Source organism: Mustela lutreola, chromosome X (genome assembly GCF_030435805.1).
Source record: "Mustela lutreola isolate mMusLut2 chromosome X, mMusLut2.pri, whole genome shotgun sequence".
Taxonomy (NCBI): Eukaryota; Metazoa; Chordata; class Mammalia; order Carnivora; family Mustelidae; genus Mustela; species Mustela lutreola.
In genome coordinates this window covers 110,075,231-110,088,902 of record NC_081308.1, presented here as the reverse complement: position 1 = coordinate 110,088,902, position 13,672 = coordinate 110,075,231, and positions in this window count along the sequence as shown.

The following is a 13,672-nucleotide window of genomic DNA, read 5'->3' as shown; positions in this document are numbered from 1 at the left end:
CTGGCAGCATCACGTTACCTGATTTCAAGCTTTACTACAAAGCTGTGATCACCAAGACAGCATGGTACTGGCATAAAAACAGACACATAGAGCAGTGGAACAGAGTAGAGAGCCCAGATATGGACCGTCAACTCTATGGTCAAATAATCTTCAACAAAACAGGAAAAAATATCCACTGGAAAAAATACAGTCTCTTCAATAAATGGTGCTGGGAAAACTGGGCAGCTATATGTAGAAGAATGAAACTCGACCATTCTCTTACACTGTACACAAACATAAACTCAAAATGGATAAAAGAACTCAATGTGAGACAGAAATTCATCAGAATCTTAGAGGAGAACATAGACAGTAATCTCTTCGATATCAGCCACAGCAACTTCTTTCAAGATATGTCTCCAAAGGCAAAGGAAACAAAAGTGAAAATGAACTTTTGGGACTTCATCAAGATCAAAAGTTTCTGCACAGCCAAGGAAACAGTCAACACACACAAAACACACACAAAACAGACAATCATATAAAAAAATGGGCAGAAGATGTGAACAGATACTTGTCCAATGAAGACCTACAAATGACTATCAGACACATGAAAAAATATTCATCCTCACTACCCATCAGGGAGATTCAAATTAAAACCTCATTGAGATATCACCTTACACCAGTTAGAATGGACAAAATTAGCAAGACAGGAAACAACATGTGTTGGAGAGGATGTGGAGAAAGGGGAACCCACCTCCACTCTTCATGGGAATGCAATTTGGTACAGCCTTCTTGGAGAACAGTGTGGAAATTCCTCAAGAAATTAAAAATAGAACTTCCCTATGACCCTGCCATTGCACTCCTGGGTATTTACCCCAAAGATACAGATGTAGTGAAAAGAAGAGTCATCTGTACCCCAATGTTTTTAGCAGCAATGGCCACGGTCACCAAACTGTGGAAAGAACCAAGATGCCCTTCAATGGACGAATGGATAAGGAAGATGTGGTCCATATACACTATGGAGTATTATGCCTCAATCAGAAGGACGAATACCCAACTTTTGTAGCAACATGGATGGGACTGGAAGAGATTATGCTGAGTGAAATAAATCAAGCAGAGAGAGTCAAGTATCATATTGTTTCACTTATTTGTGGAGCATAACAAAAAGCATGGAGGATATGGGGAGATAGAGAGGAGAAGGGAGTTGGGGGAAATTGGACGGGGAGGTGAACCATGAGAGACTATGGACTCTGAAAAACAATGTGAGGGGTTTGAAGTGGCGGGGGGGGGGTGGGAGGTCGGGGTACCAGGTGGTGGGTATTATAGAGGGCATGGATTGCATGGAGCACTGGGTGTGGTACAAAAACAATGAATATTGTTATGCTGAAAATAAATTTTAAAAAATTAAAAATTAAAAATAAATATATATATACATATATATATGTGTATATATATATATATATATATATATATATATATATATATTTAAAGCTAGTTCCATATTTAAGTACCATTTAGGTCCTGAAATGAGGCATCCAGAAAATAAATGTCTCTGGGAGAGTATTTATTCTGGGGTCTAAGTTCTCTCTGAATCATTAGTGGTGATAATTTTTAGAAATTTATTTATTAGTGGAAAGCTTTGTGACAATCAATGTATTCAATAATAAAATGTTATTTACTGTTACTGTATATTTTCTGTATGCTGATAATTGAATAATAGCATTATACTAAATATTGAAGATATAATGTTTAACAATAACAAATGGCTTCTTCCCTCATGGAGTTCCATAACAAGTCATACTTGCTTTGGCAGTCTTATATCTTGGATATATTTTGAATAAACCAGTGTTTAAGGTTAAATATTTGTATACCACATTATATAATTAGATCTCTAAAATCTGGACTAAACCTGGTATATCAACATGTAAGGAAAGCATTAATTGACTCAACAATCTAGTTAATTGGAATGTTTAAATTCATAAATTCTCTGATGGTATTTTTAAATTTGCGACAATTTGATGATGATAAAATATCTTCATCTTTTCTCTCCTTTTCCTTGATATAAAAAACAAAATAATGGTCCACAAAGAATAAACAATGACTATTCCTTGGAAGATTTACATTTAATATTATTTTTTGGCATATTTTTACATGTAAACAAAAATACTAAAAAGTGATTACCATATTTCTGGGTCAGATTCTTCTTTAAGTTAATTATGTTGTAAAAATCATAAATAATATAGTGTGATGTCAATAAATAATAATAATATATGTAAATAAAAATTAGAAAAAGTGACCCTTAATAAAAGAATGAAAATAAACTTTTTTATACACATTAGATCTATGTTTAATCTTTATCATTACATATCAGAATTTGTCTACACAACTAGAAAGAAATGTACTCAGATAACAACATGTACTTGAATATGATATCAGACCAAAGGAAAGATTAGACAAATCCAAAAGACAACTGACAAAATGGGAGAATGTATTAGCAAATGATATATCAGATGAAGTACTAGTATCAAAAATCTACAAAGAGCTTATCAAACTTAACACCCAGAGAACAGATACTCCAATCAAAAATACATACACTTCTCCAAAGAAGACATGCAAATGGCCAACAAACACATGAAAATAAAAAATGTTCAACATCACTCAGCATTAGGGAAATACAAATCAAAACCACAATGATATTCAACCTCACCTCGGTCAGGATGGCTAAAATTCATACATCAGGAAATGACAGATGTTGGCAAGGATGTGGAGAAAGGGGAACCCTCTTACACTGTTGGTGGGAATGCAAACTGGTACAGCCACTCTGGAAAACAGTATGGAGTTTCCTCAAAAAGTTGAAGATAGAGCTACCTTATGATCCAGCAATTGCACTACTAGTAGATACAAGTATCTAGTAGATACAACTGTAGTGATCCCAATGTTCATAGCAACAATGCCCACAATAGCCAAATTATGCCAAGAACTCAGATGTCCATAACAGATGAATGGATAAAGAAGTGGTATGTAAGGAAATGGTCCAATTGGACCATTTCCTTACACCACACACAAAAATAGACTCAAAATGGATGAAGGACCTCAATGTACGAAAGGAATCCATCAAAATCCTTGAGGAGAACACGGGCAGCAACCTCTTCGACCTCTGCCGCAGCAACATCTTCCTAGGAACAACGCAAAAGGCAAGGGAAGCAAGGGAAAAAATGAACTATTGGGATTTCATCAAGATCAAAAGCTTTTGCACAGCAAAGGAAACAGTTAACAAAATCAAAAGACAACTGACAGAATGGGAGAAGATATTTGCAAACGACATATCAGATAAAGGACTAGTGTCCAGAATCTATAAAGAACTTAGCAAACTCAACACCCAAAGAACAAATAATCCAATCAAGAGATGGGCAGAGGACATGAACAGACATTTCTGCAAAGAAGACATCCAGATGGCCAACAGACACATGAAAAAGTGCTCCATATCACTCGGCATCAGGGAAATACAAATCAAAACCACAATGCGATATCACCTCACACCAGTCAGAATGGCTAAAATCAACAAGTCAGGAAATGACAGATGCTGGCGAGGATGCGGAGAAAGGGGAACCCTCCTACACTGTTGGGGGGAATGCAACCTGGTGCAGCCACTCTGGAAAACAGCATGGAGGTTCCTCAAAATGTTGAAAATAGAACTGCCCTATGACCCAGCAATTGCACTATTGGGTATTTACCCTAAAGATACAAATGTAGTGATCCAAAGGGGCACATGCACCCGAATGTTTATAGCAGCAATGTCCACAATAGCCAAACTATGGAAAGAACCTAGATGTCCATCAACAGATGAATGGATCAAGAAGGTGTGGTATATATACACAATGGAATACTATGCAGCCATCAAAAGAAATGAAATCTTGCCATTTGCAACAACATGGATGGAACTAGAGCGTATCATGCTTAGCGAAATAAGTCAAGCAGAGAAAGACAACTATCATATGATCTCCCTGATATGAGGAAGTGGTTATGCAACATGGAGGCTTAAGTGGGTAGAAGAAGAATAAATGAAACAAGATGGGATTGGGAGGGAGACAAACCATAAGTAACTCTTAATCTCACAAAACAAACTGAGGATTGCTGGGGGGAGGGGGTTTGGGAGAAGGGGTTGGGATTATGGACATTGGGGAGTGTATGTGATTTGGTGAGTGCTGTGAAGTGTGTAAACCTGGTGATTCACAGACCTGTACCCCTGGGGATAAAAATATATGTTTATAAAAAATAAAAAATTAAAAGAAAAGAAGTGGTATGTACACACACACACACACAAACACACACACACACACAAAGGAATATTACTCAGCCATCAAACAATGAAATCTAGTCATTTCTAATGATGTGGTTGGAACTAGAGGGTATTAGACTAAGGGAAAAAACTAATCAGGAAAAGACAATTATTATATGATATCACTCATATTTAGAATTTAAAAAAGAAAACAGAGGAGCTTAGGGAAAGGGAGGGAAAAATAAAACAAAATGAAATAAGAGAGGGAAACAAACCATAAGAGACTCTAGGAAACAAACTGAGTGTTGCTGGAGGGGAGGGGGATGGGAAAATGGGAAAACTGTTGATGGGCATTAGGGAGGGCACTTGATGTAATGAACACTGGGTAGTCGATGCAACTGATGAATCACTAAACTTCTGAAAGTAATAATACACTATATATTAATTTAATTTTAAGAAAAAATAAGATTAAAATTTAAAAAAAATAAAGAAAGATGATTTTCAGAATGACTTAAATTTACCACACAGGAAACAACAGGTATTGGCAAGGATACAGAGAAAGGGGAACACTTTTATGCTATTGGTGGGAATGAAAACTTGTGCAGCCATTCTGGAAAAGAGTATGGAAGTTCCTCAAAAAGTTAAAAATAAAACTATCGTACAACCTAGCAATTGCACTACCAATTATTTACCCAAAGGATACAGAAATGCTGATATGAAGGGGCACATTAATGCCAATGTTTATAGCAACATTATCAACAATAGCCAAATTATGAAAGAGCCCCAATGTTCATCAACTGATAAATGGGTAAATAAGAGGTGGTATATATACAGTGCAATATTACTCAGCCATCAGAAAGAATGAATTCTAGGCATTTGCAGGTACATGGATGGAGCTAGACTGTACTATGTCAAGTGATACAAATCAGTCAGAGAGAGACAAATAACATATGATTTCACCATATGTGAAATTTAAGAAACAAAGGATCAAATAGGGAAAAAAAAATAAAAAGAGAAAGAAGCAAACTATAAGACTCTTTAAAACAGAGAACAAACTGAGAGTTGGTGAAGGGTGGTGGGGGGATAGGAAAAGTGGGTGATGGATATTAAGGAGAGCACCTCTTGTGATGAGCACAGGGTGCTATATGTAATTGATGATTCACTGAATTTTAAAACGGAAACCAATTTTGCCATATATGTAAAGTAACTGGAATTTCTCAAAATATTAAATAAATAAATAAATAAATTTTACTCCTGGAAGGAACATTACCTTATCTTTTAACTAACTAGAATTTAAATTTAAAAAATTGGGAAAGAAAAGAAATAAATGTGGGACTTTATATAGAAAACCCAAACGATTCCACCACCAAATTGTAGAATTCATACAGCAATTCAGTAATGTGGCTGAATACAAAATCAATGCACAGGAATCAGTTGCTTTCTTATACACTAAAAATGAAACTATTGAATAGGAATGTAGAGAATGCATTCCATTTACAATAGCACCAAAACACCTAAGATACCTTGGAATAAACCTAACCAAAAAGGTAAAGGGTCTGTACTCGAGGAACTACAGAACATTCATGAAAGAAACTTAAGAATACACAAAAAGATGTAAAACCATTCCATGCTCATGGAATGGAAGAATAAACATGGTTAAAATGTCTATACTGCCCTGACCAATCTATTCTTTCAATGCCATCCCAATAAAAATTCCACCGGCATTTCTCAAAAGCTGGAACAAACAATCCTAAATTCTATACGGAACCAGAAAAAAAAAAAAAAAATCCCCAATTGTTAAGGGAATGTTCAAAAAGAAAAGCAACACCAGGGGCATCATATTGCCTGATTTCAAGCTTTACTACAAAGCTGTGATCACCAAGATAGCATGGTACTGGCACAGAAACAGACACATAGTCCAGTGGAACAGAGTAGAGAGTCCAGATATGGAACCACAACTTTATGGTCAACTAATCTTCAACAAAGCAGGAAAAAATATCCAGTGGGAAAAAAAGTCTATTCAATAAGGGGTGCTGGGAAAATTGAACAGCTATGTACAGAAGAATGTAACTCGGCCATTTTCTCACACTATACACAAAGATAAACTCAAAATAGAAAAAAGACCCCAACGTGAGGTAAGAATCTATCAAAATCTTAGAGGAGAACATAGGCAGTAACCTCTTTGACATTGGCCACAGCAACTTCTTTCAAGATATGTCTCCAAAGGCAAAGGAAACTAAAGTGAAAATAAACTTTTGGAACTTCTTTAAGATAAAAAGCTTCTGCACAGCTAAGGAAACAGTAACAAAACAAAGAGTTAACCCACTGAATGGAAGAAGATATTTGTAATGACGGTATAGGCAAAGGACTGATATCCAAGATCTATAAGGAACTCCTCAAACTCAACACCCAAAAAACAGATAATCATGTCAAAAAAGGGGCAGAAGACAAGAACAGACACTTCCCCAATGAAGGCATACAAATGGCTAACGGATGTATGAAAAAATGTTCATCATTATTTGCCATCAGGTAGATTCAAATCAAAACCACAATGAGATACCACATTACACCATTTAGAATGGCCACAATTAACAAGACAGTAAAAAACAAGTGTTGGAGAGGATGTGGAGAAAAGGCAACCCTCTTACACTCTTGGTGAGAATGCAACTTGGTTCAACTACTTTGGAAAACAGTGTAGTGATTCCTTAAGATATTAAAAATAGAGCTTTCCTATGACCCTGCAACTGCACTACCAGGTATTTACCCCAAAGACACAGATGTAGTGAAAAGAAGGGTCATCTGTATCCCAATGTTCATAGCAGCAATGGCCACAATAAGCAAACTGTGGAAAGAGCCAAGATGCACTTCAACAGACTAATGGATGAAGAAGATATGGTCCATATATACAATGGAGTATTATGCTTCCATGAGAAAGGATGAATACCCAACTTCTGTATCAACATGGACAGGACTGGAGGAAATTATGCTGTTTGAAATAAGTCAAGCAGACATAGTCAGTAATCATATGGTTTCACTTACTTGTGGAGCATAAGGAGTAACTAGAAGACATAAGAAGAAGGAAAGGAAAAGTTAATTGGGAGAAATCAGAGGGGGAGGCCAAACATGAGAGACTGTGGACCCTAGAAACAAACTGAGCATTTTGGGTGGGAGGAGGTTGAGGGGTTCTGTGAGCCTGGTGGTTAGTATTAAGGAGGGCATGTATTGCATGGAGCACTGGGTGTGGTGCATAAACAATGAATTTTGGAACACTGAAAAATAAAATATCAACAAAACAAAACAAAAAAAGAAAGGTGGGAAAACCTAAATTAGGATTTTAAATTATTTTCCATTATCATGCCATGATTATCGTTTTGTAGTCAACTGCAGAGACATTGAAGAAGACAAAACCAAAAAGGCAATTAGACAATTAATAATTAATTTTACATGCTTATTTATATACTGTTCACTAACTATGGGGCAAACACAATTTTTTTAAAAGGAGAAAATTAGTAGCAGAGATTTTATGAAGATCATGACACCTCAGGTAAATTTGAAAACAGGAAAATCCAGGGCATTCAAAACACCTTATTATAGAAGCCATTTATAACTAAAATCACCTCAGGGTTATGTAAAGCAGTTTTTCAATTCTTCCTAGATACAGAAATATCAAGGACTATAACTAGAACATTCTTTCCATAATGAAGCATTGTGAAAAGGTATTATTTCTGTCATCTTCAAAAAACTCCTCTGCCACTCCATCAGGTCTCTCCAGATGAAAATGGTCAAACATAAAAACAATGCCAAATGCAAAAGAAGGAAACTGCTCAAGTGTTATACTGTAGCTGCCAGAAATTATTACTATAATCTTACCCCCATAAATCATTACAATATTCACTAGGCAAGAAGCTCCATGAAACTCAGTTCTAAGAGGAAAATATAAACCAATTTTTTTTAAACACCAAAGCTAGTATAGATTGGAGTGTTGCTTTTTTTTGTTTTTTCTTTGGAGTGTTGCTTTTTTAAACATAAATCAAGCCAGCCTTAATTGGCCTTTTTTAACAGCACAGCTTTGGAACTTGTCAGCCTCAGTGTTCACTACTTTTTCAAAAAAAAACAGACAACTCTAAAAAGTACCATTCTTTGCATTTAGCTATTTGCATTTGGACAGCTTTTGAAAAATTGTTTTTCATCATGAGAAATGTACTTCTTGATTCCCATTCACTATTTCACCATTCTCCCACTCAGCACCTCTCTACTAACCATAAGTTTGTTCTCTATTACTAAGTCTGTTTCCTGGTTTCTCTCTCTCTCTCTCTCTCTCTCTCTTTTTGTCTCCTTTTGCTTATATGAAAAACTTAGTCAACATCATACTTAATGGTGAAAAATTGAGAGTGTTTCCCCTAAAGTCAGGAATAAGACAAGGATGTCAATTCTTGCTGCTTCTATTCAACATAGTACTGAAATACTTAACCAAAGCAATTAGACAAAATAAAGAAATAAAAGACATCCAAATTGGTAAGGAAGAAGTAAAACACTCAGTATATACAGATGACATGCTGTTGTTTATAGAAATCCCTAAAGATTCCACCAAGAAAATAACTAGAACTGAAAAATGAATTTTAAAAAGTCAGAGAATATAAAATCAACATACATAAATCTTTTGTACTCATATTCACTAGTAATGAAGCAGCATAAAATAAAATTAAGAAAAAAATATTATTTACAACTGCAGGAAAAACAATAAAATATCTAGGAATAAACTTAACCAAAGAGGTAAAAGACCTATATTTTGAACCCTGATGAAAAAAATTCAAGATAATCAAAATAATGGAAAGGAATTCCATGCTCAACTGTTGGAAAAACAAATATTGTTAGAATTATTATACTTGTCAAAGTAATCTACACATTTAATGCAATCCCTATCAAAATATCAACAGCATTTTTACATAACTAGAACAACCCTAAAATATGTATTAAAACACAAAAGACTCCAAATAGCAGAAATAAACTTAAAACGAAAAATTAAACCTGAGGCATCATAATTTCAGATTCTGAGCTATGTTACAAAGCAGTAATAAATAAATCAATACAACACTGACATAAATTTAGACACATAGATCAATTAAATAGAACAGAAAACCCAGAATCAAACCCACAATTATTATGGTCAGTTAATCTTTGACAAAGGAGGAATGGATATACATTAGGAAAACAATAGTCTGTTCAACAAATAGTGTTGAGAAAACTGGACAGCCACATGTAAAAAAAATAAATAAATAAAACTAGACCACGTTCTTTCACCATATACAAAAATACATTCAAATTGGGATTAAAGACCTAAATATGAGATCTGAAACCATAAAAATCCTTGAGGAGAACACAGTCAGTAATCTCTGTGGCATTGGCTGTAGGAACGTTTTTTTTTAGATATGTCTTCTGAGGCAAGGAAAATAAAATTTAAAAATAAACTATTAAGATTAATTCAACATAAAAATTTCTGCACAGTGAAAGAAACAATCAACAAAGCTAAAAGGCAACCTGCTAAATGGGAAAAGATACTTGCAAGTGACATAGCCAAGAAAGAGTTAGTATCTAAAATATATAAAGAACTTATACAATTCACCACTCCCCAAAAAAATAATCCAATTAAAAAATGGGCAGAAGACCTGAACAAGCACTGCTCCAAAGAAGAAATCCACATGGCCAAAAGACATGTGAAAAGATGATCAACGTCACTTATTATCAGGGAAATGAAAATCAAAACTATAATAAGATACCACTTCACACCTATCTGAATGTCTAAAATTAAAAAAAAAAATAAAATAAACACAAGAAATAACAGCTGACGGTGAGAATGTGGAGAAAAGGGAACCCTCTTGTGTTGTTGGTGGGAATGCAAATTGGTGCAGCCATTGGGGGAAAAAAATGTGGAAGTTCCTCAAAAAATTAAATATAGAGCTGCCTATGATCCAGCAATAGTGCTACTGGGTATTTACACACACACACACACACCACAAAAACACCAATTCAAAGGATATGTGCATCCTTATATTAACTGCAGCATTTTTCACAATAGCTAAACTGTGGAAGCAGCCCAAGACCCATTGACTGATGAAGGGATAAAGAAGTGGTAGTATAGGCTCTCTTGAGTAGCTCAGTCAGTTAAGCATTTGCCTTTGACTCAGTTCATGATCTTGGTGGGGGTCCAGGGATTGAGCTCCAAGTCAGACTCCCTGTGCATAAGGGAGTCTGCTTCTCCCTCTCCTTCTGCCCACCTCACCCCCTGGTCATTGACTGTCTCTCTCAAACAAATAAAGAAATTTTTTAAAATAATTTATTTATTTGAGAGAGAGAAAGTGAGCAAGAGAGTACAAGCTGTGAGGAGAAGCAGAGGAAGAGGCTGTGAGGAGAAGCAGAGGAAGAGGCAGAAGCAGACTACCCACTGAGCAGGAAGCCTGATGTTGGGTTTGATCCCATGACTCTGACATCATGACCTGAACGGAAGGCAGATACTTAATTGACTGAGGCAGCCAGGGGCCCCAAGATTTTTTTTTTTTTTTTTTTTTAAGAAGTGGCAGTATATATATTAATAGAATATCATTCCATCATACAAAAGAGAATGAAATCTTGCCATTTGGAACAACATAGATGGAGTCAGAGACTATAATGTTAGACAAAAATAAATCAGAGATAGAAAAAGACCCTATGTTTCATTCATATGTGACATTTAAGAAGCATTTGGACAGATATTAATGCAATCAGTTCAGGTGTTTTAAGGGCTTATATTTCAAATACTATTTTTATTACAGTCAATTAGCCAACATATATTCTTTTCATAGTAGCTACATGTGGAAGTATATTTAGTATTTTTTTTAGGAAATTAACACTAAACTTTTTCATCATGAGAGCACATTTCAGAGAGAATATATTTAATACAAAATGGAAGAGTAAAGATTTTATTCATGCAATCATTTGTCAAAGGCTCAATTATGCATAATAAATTGGAATAATGAAGTCACCCAGTAATTTGTAATTCATGAACATTTGGGTGTATATGATTAAAATTTGTCTCCATTCTCTTTGAAGGAAAGAAAAAAAGAAAAAAAAATCAAGAAATCAAGAAAGAAAGAAAGAAGGAAAGAGAGAAGGAAGGAAAGAAATGTATCTCCTTTATTAACAAAGTTAAGTGTACATAAGGAAAAGGCTTTGCAAATTAAAGTAAAGACCCCAAAACTACTAATGTAAAAGTAGCATTTGTAGACAAACATTACTTAGGCTAAAAGAAATTTAAAGGTAAAGAAAAATTAAAAAAAAAAAAACATTACTTAGGCTAATAAAAGTGAATGCCTAATATGACAAGTGATTTTTTAAAATTAATTTATTTTTTTCAGTGTAACAGTATTCATTGTTTTTGCACCACACTCAGTGCTCCATGCAATACGTGCCCTCTCTAATACCCACCACCTGGTCCCTCCAACCTCCCACCCCCCACCCCGTCAAAAGCCTCAGATTGTTTTTCAGAGTCCATAGACTCTCATGGTTCACCTCCCGTTCCAATTTCCCTCAACTCCCTTCTCCTCTCCATCTCCCCTTGTCCTCCATGCTATTTGTTATGCTCCACAAATAAGTGAAACAATATGATAATTGACTCTGCTTGACTTATTTCACTCAGCATAATCTCTTCCAGTCCCGTCCATGTTGCTACAAAAGTTGGGTATTCATCCTTTCTGATGGAGGCATACTACTCCATAGTGTATATGGACCACATCTTCCTTATCCATTCATCCGTTGAAGGGCATCTTGGTTCTTTCCACAGTTTGGTGACCATAGCCATTGCTGCTATAAACATTGGGGTACAGATGGCCCTTCTTTTCACGACATCTGTATCTTTGGGGTAAATACCCAGGAGTGCAATTTCAGGGTCATAGGGAAGGTCTATTTTTAATTTCTTGAGGAATTCCCACACTGTTTTCCAAAGTGGCTGAACCAACTTGCATTCCCACCAACAGTGTAGGAGGGTTCCCCTTTCTCCACATCAAGAAGAAATAACACCTATTCTCCTGAAGCTGTTTCAAAAAATTGAAGCAGAAGGAAAATTTCCAGACTCTCTCTATGAAGCCAGCATTACCTTGATCCTCAACCCAGGCAAAGACCCTACCAAAAAGTGAATGTATTTTTAAGCGGATATTGGTATATAATCAGAATTTGAAAGATATGTAAGATCAAAATATCATCACTTTTTGACAGTGAAAATAAGTGGCATTTCAGTATGATGAAATAGCACTGACTACGATTTGGTTACAAGAGGTCCCATATGACAATCCTTCTCTGACTATTCTACTTCCTTAAGTATTTTTTGTTTGTTTGTTTCTAAAACTGAATTTTTTTAATTTTCTTTATTAATTTTTTATTTTTTATAAACATATATTTTTATCCCCAGGGGTACAGGTCTGTGAATCACCAGGTTTACACACTTCACAGCACTCACCCAAGCACATACCCTCCCCAATGTCCATAATCCCACCCCCTTCTCCCAAACCCCCTCCCCCCAGCAACCCTCAGTTTGTTTTGTGAGATTAAGAGTCACTTATGGCTTGTCTCCCTCCCAATCCCATCTTGTTTCATTGATTCTTCTCCTACCCACTTAAGCCCCCATGTTGCATCACCACTTCCTCATATCAGGGAGATCATATGATAGTTGTCTTTCTCTGCTTGACTTATTTCGCTAAGCATGATATGCTCTAGTTCATCAAATAATAAGAGTTTGCCCTTCTAATAACTCTTTTTCTGTAACTAGAGTAAGGGCAGAAATGCATACTTCATATTTGGAGAGGATAAGCTGCATTGCAGAGATGAAGGAGAGGTTTCAAATAAGGAATATACATATATGCTGAAATAGGTCATGTAGAAAACTATGAAAAGCATGTTGACACATTTGTACTGTTATCTTGTAACACTTTAGTTCTCAATATTTTTTTTTCTTTGACAATATATCTTATTGATGGCATTCAGATGAATAATGCATCCCCATGGGTGAACTCAGAGGTATGTGAAACTCCCAGAGTAGGAACCCTAGTTACTTCCCCTCCTTTTTATACATAAGAGTTTCCACATGGGTGAGAACGTAATTATAGGGATAATTGTGAATCTAGTCAAATGTATCATTTAAGTTATTTGTAAGTTTTTATTTTTCCATATTGGTAAAGAATTACTTGTGATACAAATTACATTTTCCCATAGTGTAAAAAAAGCAAACTTTGCTTATCTGTTTAGTGGGAAAAGAAGCATACAAATTTGTTTATCACAGTGTGGAGTCAGCTAAGCAATTGAGCATCAACTCTAGAATTTCAGACTTAGGTGCTTTGGGACCAACCAGACTAAAACAATAAACATGGAAAAAAGATAGGATATTAGGAT